Here is a 9,085-nt window from a genome sequence, read left to right as displayed (position 1 = left end):
TGCTGACTCTGAAACTGAGAGGGCACAGACACAGCCCAGGTCCCCTATTTTGAAATAGGAAACACAGGACTTGAATGCAAGTTTGTCTCTCTCTGTCTCTGCTCTATTACCACCTAGTTAAAAAAAAACTAAATAACAATTACCCATGATCCCAACCCTGATGTTATTATTCTGCCCTCAATATTCTCGCTTAGCTCAAATCCACCTGGTTCAAATATAGGATCTTCTTTGTAAAACCTGCTATAAAACCACCATCTCCACCTCCTTCAATACCATAACCACCATCACCATCACCACCACTATCACCATTACCACCATCACCATCACCACCACCACCACCATCACCATCACCACCACCACCACCATCACCACCACCATCACCACCACCACCACCACCATCACCACCACCACCACCATCACCACCACCACCACCATCACCATCACCACCATCACCATCATCACCACCACCACCACCATCACCATCACCACCACCACCACCATCACCATCACCACCACCACCACCACCACCATCACCACCACCACCACCACCATCACCACCACCACCACCATCACCACCACCACCACCATCACCATCACCACCATCACCATCATCACCACCACCACCACCATCACCATCACCACCACCACCACCATCACCATCACCACCATCACCATCATCACCACCACCACCACCATCACCATCACCACCATCACCATCATCACCACCACTACCACCATCACCACCACCATCACCATCACCACCATTACCATCACCACCACTATCATCATCACCATCACCACCATCACCATTACCGCCACCACCACCACCACCATCACCATTACCATGGTTACCATCACCACCACCACCACCATCACCACTACCACCACCACCACCATCACCATCACCACCATCACCATCACCATCACCATCATCACCATCACCATCACCATCACCATCACCACCACCACCATTACCACCATCACCATCATCACCATCACCACCACCTTCACCATCACCATCACCACCACCACCATTACCACCACCACCACCACCACCACCATCACCATATAACCACCACCACCATCACCATCACCACCACCACCATCACCACCACCATCACCACCACCACCATCACCATCACCACCACCACCATCACCATCACCATCACCACCATTACCACCATTACCATCACCATCATCACCATCACCACCACCTTCACCATCACCATCACCACCACCACCATTACCACCACCACCACCATCACCATATAACCACCACCACCATCACCATCACCACCATCACCATCACCACCATCACCACCACCATCACCATCACCACCATCACCATCACCACCACCACCATCACCATCACCATCACCACCATTACCACCATTACCATCACCATCATTACCATCACCACCACCTTCACCATCACCATCACCACCACCACCATTACCACCACCACCACCACCATTACCATATAACCACCACCACCATCACCATCACCACCACCACCACCACCATTACCACCACCACCACCACCACCATCACAACCACCACCACCACCATCACCACCACCACCACCACCATCACCATCACCACCACCCTCACCATCACCATCACCATCACCACCACCACCATTACCACCATCACCATCACCACCACTATTACCACCATTACCATCACCACCATCATCACCACCACCAACATCACCACCATCACCACCATCACAGTCACCATCACCACCACCAGCAACTCCACCACTATCATTGCCATCACAACCTCCACCACCAACCCCACCACTACCTGCACTGGAGTGATTGTGCCTTCTTTGCGCTATTTCAGAAGGGCTATTGCAACAATCTCTAGCGGATTTTGTAATTTGTTTGTGCAAGTTATTTGTGTACTCAGTGGACTATGAGTTCCTTGAGAGCAAGGACCTTCTGATGTAATGCTGAGCCTGCAAGTGCTTGCACATGGCCTGACCCAAAGCACGAGATAAGGCAGAACATGCTCACTGAGTGACAGAACGTGAGATTCTGCTGGGATCCAGGTTCCTGGGCAGCAGGCTGAGGCAGGGCTCTTGGCTCCCTCCCCTGCCTTCCCTGCTGCCTCAGTAGCCCTGGGTGTCTTTGACCCTCATCGCCCAGACTGTGCCAACGCTCATGCACTGAGCTGATTACAGGCACTTTCTGATGCCCCAGTTCTGGGTAGTAATAACACCTACCACCTTGTGCCTGTCATTGTACAGAGGCCTGAGAAGTGAAGAGGTGGTCAGGGCAGGGGTCCAGCCTGGGCAACCTCACGGAGGCAGGCACAGCTCTGGGTCACCTGCTCAGATGCCAGAGTCTTCCCAAACGGAGACCAGAAGTCAGGCAGCCACACTTTGTTAAATGAAATCAGCTTTATTTCTGTATATTTACTTTTTAATCTTAGAATTAAATCCCCTAGGACAGCAGTTCTCAAATTTCCTAGTGCACCGGAAGTCACTTGGAGGGCTTGTTTACACCCCAGGTTGCTGGACCTCACCCAGAGCTTCGGATTCAGCAGGTCAGGGATGGGTCTGATAACTCGCATTTCCAACAAGTTCCTGGGACATGCCAGTGCTGCAGGTCCAGAGACCCCATTTATAAACCACAGCCCTGGCTGGGGGTGAGCGAGCAGGTACAGGAAGTGTGGATTGGGAAGCCCAGGATGGACAGGAAGTCCTACTCCATCTCCTCCCTCCCTGGTCCCCCGCCTGGCGTCAAGCCGTTCCTGGGCCACTGGGCAAAGATGGGGGTCTTCATCAGAGCCCAGCAAAGGGGCTCAGCTCAGGCCGGGGCTGGGGCAAGGCTACCTGGGAAAGGGCGGATCCCCAAGGGGGCCTCCTGTTTATCCAACAAACAAGTAGGGCTAAATCCCCCACCAGACCTGCTTGTTTGAGTAAAGGCGTTGCAGCTCTGCCTGTGTAAACACCCATTGTCTGCTGAGGATTAAGAGTGAACAGGGGCTGGGCTTTTTTTCTTTCCTTCTTTTTTTTTCTTTCTTTTTTTTTTTAAGCACTGAGAAAAGCCATTAAGGGATTAACACCCCGATTTATGAAAATGGAGGATGATAAAGGAACAATGGGGTGACAGCATTGTGTAAACGACATTGATTCATTTCAGAGACAGGGCTGTTAACTGGGAGAAATGGAGAAATAAATGGAACAATGAGGAGATGCTTTTACCAGCTTGTCATTAATTAGCCGAGAGTACAATTGTTTTATTGTCCTTTTTGAAAAATACAAAATTGGTAGGAAAATACAAGCACTGAGCAAATCGATTATTCTGTGTCAGGGGCTGACATCTGCTTTTCCTTTTCTCCTGAAGCTTGCCTGCCTCCAGAAGTGGCTTCCCACGGGAGGAAAGGAAACTTTCCCTTGGTAGAAGGATCCTGTAGGATTTGGGAAGGAAATGACCCATTCACCAAGGTCACCCCAAACTTCTTGGCACCCAATGACGGCCTCAAAATGGGAGGACCTGCCACGGTCCTTTTCTGGCCCTCATCAGAGAGGGAGTGGGGGGCTGGGAGGTGGCAGGTGTCTGGCAGCAGGTGGGTGGGAAGGGACAAGGAGCTTGGGGAAAGGGAGAAGAGTTCCAGGCCAAGTCATGGCCCCCACCTTTTGACAGCTCGGCCAGGCTGAGCTGTGTCTGCTTTGGGATGCGAATAATGAAAAGGCTCCTCCGGGCAGGGAAGGTGGGCTCAGATCAGGCTGCGTGTCCTGGCCACCTCGGATTTTCCCCAGAGCCCCAGACAGTGCCAGCCCAGCCTTGGAGAAGGACACATTTCTGGCTTGATGGCCATTAAATAAAACTTCTGGATCCAGAAGGGCTCCTTTCAGGGGGAGTTGGAGGGGAAATGCATGGCGTTAGGGCCGTGGAGACGCATGGGGTGGACACATGGTGTGTCTGCAGGGAATTTTGATGGAATGAGGCCGGGCACGTGTGGTCCGGGTTGTCCTCACCCAGCAGCCGGAGCAGGGGTGCAGCCGGAGCAGGGGTGCAGCCGGAGCAGGGGTGCAGCCGGAGCAGGGGTGCAGCTGCGGGGAGGCGCAAGGCTGCTTGCATGGAGTCGAGGCCTGCTCACCCTCGCTCACAAGGGCCCTTTGTAGATCTGAGCATCGTGTTTGGATTCTAACCTGTCAGGGAAGAGTTGGCCAACAGGGGCTCTTTCAAGAAAGAACGAAATAGTCACACAAAGGGTTAATGGCATTTATAAAGAAAAGGAGCTCACAGAAACAGTTTGCAAGGAAACTGTAAACAGCATCCCATTGTCCTTGCCTGCTGTGACTGCTGGTCATTGTTTGGCCTTTAATCTGGACACACTATAGATATAAATATAGCTGTCTCTATAGTATTGTGTCTTTACAGCCCAAGATAGAACAATGCATCTTTATGTCTCTAATCTTTATATTTACAGAAAGATATCTTTATTTGGGAAGATTATATATGTGTGTCTCCCAGATTGATGTTGGGCGATCGTAGACTTTATGCATTCGTATCCCGCATTCAGTGCCTCCTACGTGCCAGGCACTGCTCTGGCGCTGGGTGCGAGGCAGTGAACAGACGAGAGCCCCACCCTGACCCCGCCATCCATTCTCCAGAGAATTTACATTGCTGGGTGTAAAAACAAAAACTAAACAAACATGCAATAATGGAAATAGGTCAGATAATAATGAATGCCAGGGAGAAAAATGAGGCAGGTGTAGGAGGTTGGGGGAGGGGTGCTGTTTTCTACGGAGTGGTCAGGGGGCACCTCCCTGGTAAGGGGACAGGTGAGCGGAGACCCGAGCTGGCAGCCCTGCTGAGGCAAGGCGGATGGCAAAGCAAGTGCAAAGGCCTGGAGGCAGGAACATCCTTGGTGGGTTGGAAGTGCAGAAAGAGCCAGTGACACTAGAGCAGTGTGCAAAAGGGAACAAAATCCGAGAAGAGGTTCAAGAGGGGCAGGTGAGGGGGCGGAGACCAGGCGCGGCCCGTGGGCTCTATTAGGGGCGCTGGTGCTTACTCAGAGGGTGATGGGCCCACGGGGGAGTTGGGAAAAGAGGAGTGACTTGATCTGACGCAGCAGTTAACAGGATCGCTCTGGCTTCAATGCACAGGGCAGACCCAAGACGATGTGTACATTTCGTATCCTCAACCAGACCCACATCCCAGATGCCTACAGGGGCCAGCAGGTGACAACTGTAGAGAAAGGTGGAGGGTGTGGCCAACAGCAGCCTGCCTGCTGGTCTAAAGGGGCAACCACTCCTCAGCTCTCGCTACTTGTTGAACTTGAATCATATGAGCATGGAGTGGCCACATCTTACCCTCTTTAAACCAAGGCTGGATTTTCAAGTGGACTGTCCTGATTTTAAACTGTGTACAGCTAAACAAAGCAAACTTTTTTTTTTTTTTTTTTTTTTTTTGGGACAGAGTCTCACTTTGTTGCCCAGGCTAGAGTGAGTGCCGTGGCGTCAGCCTTGCTTACAGCAACCTCAAACTCCTGGGCTCAAGCAATCCTCCTGCCTCAGCCTCCCAAGTAGCTGGGACTACAGGCATGCGCCACCATGCCCGGCTAATGTTTTCTATATATATTAGTTGGCCAATTAATTTCTTTCTATTTATAGTAGAGACGGGGTCTCGATCTTGCTCAGGCTGGTTTTGAACTCCTGACCTCGAGCGATCTGCCCGCCTCGGCCTCCCAGAGTGCTAGGATTACAGGCATGAGCCACCGAGCCCGGCCTAACAAAGCAAACTTGAGGCCAGATCCACCCACAAGCTCTCGTGAATCCGTTAGCGGGCAAGGAGCACTCACACAAACCATCTCCTTGCCCTTTACTAGCTGGCTGCCAGGAAGCTCAGGGATAAATTTAATTTTAAGGCATTGTACCTATACTGCATAAAATTCTTGGCAAAATCACCTTCTCTGTTCTTCCAGTTCTCATGATTTAAAATAATTTTTAAATGTCAGTTAAAGATTATGTGCTTCTTATTATAAGCAACCTTAAATTATGTTAAGTTAGGAATAAATGTTAACAAATGTAAACTGTAAGAGAATAGCTACTATGATCATGCTTTTTAATAACCATTTATTATAGGTGTTCAGGGGGAAAAAAGGCAACCTGCCTGCTTCTTTGATTCCCTCGCAAGGTCCCTCTGGCTCATGTCACCTGGAACCCACACAACCCTATAGATCAGGGAGGGGAAACCATTTGCATCCCATGTGGCAATTCTGGTAAGTTGGAAATAGCTGCCAAAAACACATGTGTTAAGAAAGAATCTGAGGCCATGCTTGGGTTAAGTAGGAAATGCAGGCTGGACAATTAAGGATGTCTGCTGTCATTGTAGATTAGGCATTTTTGGATGGCACAGGGAAGGCAATTCTAATAGAATTGCACAGAAAACCCCAGGTAAAACCAGCCAAAACTGAAGGCTACACCCATGTTTTGATTGGCCAAAAGTTAAGAGCCTTTAGTAGTAAGAGCCCTCGATTAAAACCCTGTTTGTCTTCTACAAGTTGTACTACATTTGTTCCTTTACCTTTCTTGGCCTTGGTTTCCTAATCTGTAAAATGGGGATAACACTCATCTCCTACTTCATGGAACAGTTGGGATGATTAAATATAATGCCCTTAGCTTTTGTGATTATGATTTTTAATGGGTAGTTTTGGATAGTTATACTTTTGGTAACAGCTTTTTAACTCCTTTCTTATTCAGAGGAAATTTTCTATTTTCTGAGTCTTGGAAGGAGCAGAATCCATCTTCTTGAGCAGAGGATAAAAATGGCAGATATCCATCTTCCCAGGATCCTTTGCAGCTGAAGCAGAGGCATGTGACCTTTCTCCCACCAATGAGAAACACCCACTACAGGTTATTCATTGGATCCCTGTAGTACAAAAGGGCTGGGATTGGGAAGCATTCTTGGGGCAGTGGTGGCCATTGCAATGAGACCTAATCTCTGGGGCAGCTGCGGCAGGGCTAGGAGAGCAGCTGGCGGGCTCACCCTTAGCAGTGCCAGCTGTGCATCTGTGCATGAGCATGGTGGCACTAGTGCCCTCCCCAGACCTCCCTATGAGACGACTAGGCCTCCACTGGCTGTGTGGCCTCTGAGCCAGGCTCTCCAGTTCTAGCCTGCAGTGAGCCACCCGTGTCCTGGAATTAGTTTCTTTCTTGCTTATGGCAGCCAGAGTCCATTTCTGTTACTTGCAGCTAAGAGCCAATCCTGATGCAGTAACGCAGGGCAGAAACCTTTCTCAAAGTTCTGGAAGGATTGGAGTTTTAATTCTTTTAGATTCTTGACTTCATAAAGAAACCTCTTCCGCCATGACCAAGCCAGAGTAGCACAGCAGCTGGCGTCGGTGGGCGTGTCCCCATCTCTTACCCAGACGCCAACGCATCGATCGCAAGCAGCCCCGCTGTCACCAGGGAGCCTGGAGTGTCCACTCCACCTACTGCCCGCCGCACTGGGCGCTGCCTGAACCCCGGGAAGAGGGAGAGGGGGCACAAGGAGCTCCTGGCCATGAGGAGCTGGCCTCACTAGAGTCAGACCCGAAGGTGTGGGAGGCTCGGGAAGGGCTGGCAAGTAGGGCCTGGCCCCGCCCAGGGAAGCCCCAGTGGCGGGACAGGAAACCAAAGCCAGTTTCAAGGGTCTCCTAAGGTACTGTTGGAAAAGAAAAATCAAGCAGCCTGACACCACTTGCTGGAATCCCCCTTCGGCAGTATCCGGCTGGAGTGAGGAGCCAGACCGGAGCCACCGACATGCGGTGGCCACAAGTCACCCTCCGCTTTGAGATTGCAGAACCGCGGTGGGAACCGGTGGGGGCAAAGAGTTGGGAAAAGTGGGCTCGTTTATTAGCCACGGGGCCTCGGGCGGGCATCAGAGCCACCTGGCAGGCCTGTCAAAACGCCGATTACAGACTCCTGCCCCGGAGTCTCTGATTTAAAGTTTCTGATTCCCTTCTAGCAAATTCCCAGGTGATGATCACACTTTGAGAACCACTGGCTTCCAACGAGTCTTTTGCAGCATCTTCACCGTAAAATGGGAGCAGGGGCCCTGGCTCGCGAGGCAGGCCTGGGCGTGGACTGCATTCGCGGTGCACGTGCTCCGTGCTGAACCGCACCTTCAACGTGCGGTTGTTCTCAGTGCCGCTGCTGAAAGCGCCGGCGTGGAGCTGGCGGGCGCGTGCATAGCCGGAAGCCAGCGTTGACTGAACCCCTCGGATGTGCCCAGCACGGCCCAGGCTACAGGAGTCCTCATTTAACATTGTCCATAGTTCTCAGACACTGCAACTTTAGGCAAAACGACATATAGTGAAACCAATTTTGCCACAAGCTAATTGATATAAAAAAGAGTTAAGTTTCTACTATATATTTTGGGTCACAAAAACATCACTTCTAAATAAAGACTAAAACAAAATTTCTAAATAAAGACTAAATCACTTCTAATATTAAACATTGAAATAAATGCGAGCTATGCATACATTTAAGAAAGACTAATAAAAACAAGTAAGAGGATTATTTACCCAATATTTGGTGAGTCAGTGAGCGATGGCAGTCATGGTAGTGGATTAAATCAAGGAACACAAGTTGCAAAATGAACACTGTCAGCAGCTCCTCCCACCACCACGCAGCTCACAAACAATCACAAACAATGTGGACTCATTTACTGCCATGTATTCATAGGGTTATCACAAACTTTATGAACTTTTTTACAATTTGTATTCATCCTTTCATTCATCTTTCAACCCTTTTATTCCAGTTTAGTGTTGCAGGTAGAATATCCATCTTCCCAGAATTCCTTGCAGCTGGGGCAAAAGCACATGACCTTCTTTCCACCAATCAGAAACATCCATCCCTGTGGACGCAGTTGAGGGTGCCAGGTGAGAGCCCACCCCGGACAGGCCACCATTCCCTCACGGGCTGCGCTCACACATCCACACTCACTCCGACAGGAACCACGTAGACAAGCCCATTTACCTCACATTCATAACTTCAGGATGTGGGAGAAAAATGGGGTTCTTAGAAAAACACCCATGCAGACATGGGGAGCACTCGCAAATTCCATACAGACAGCAGCCCCACCCA

Source organism: Microcebus murinus, chromosome 20 (genome assembly GCF_040939455.1).
Source record: "Microcebus murinus isolate Inina chromosome 20, M.murinus_Inina_mat1.0, whole genome shotgun sequence".
NCBI lineage: Eukaryota > Metazoa > Chordata > Mammalia > Primates > Cheirogaleidae > Microcebus > Microcebus murinus.
The sequence above is the reverse complement of the archived record's forward strand: the minus strand, read 5'-3'. Positions refer to the sequence as shown.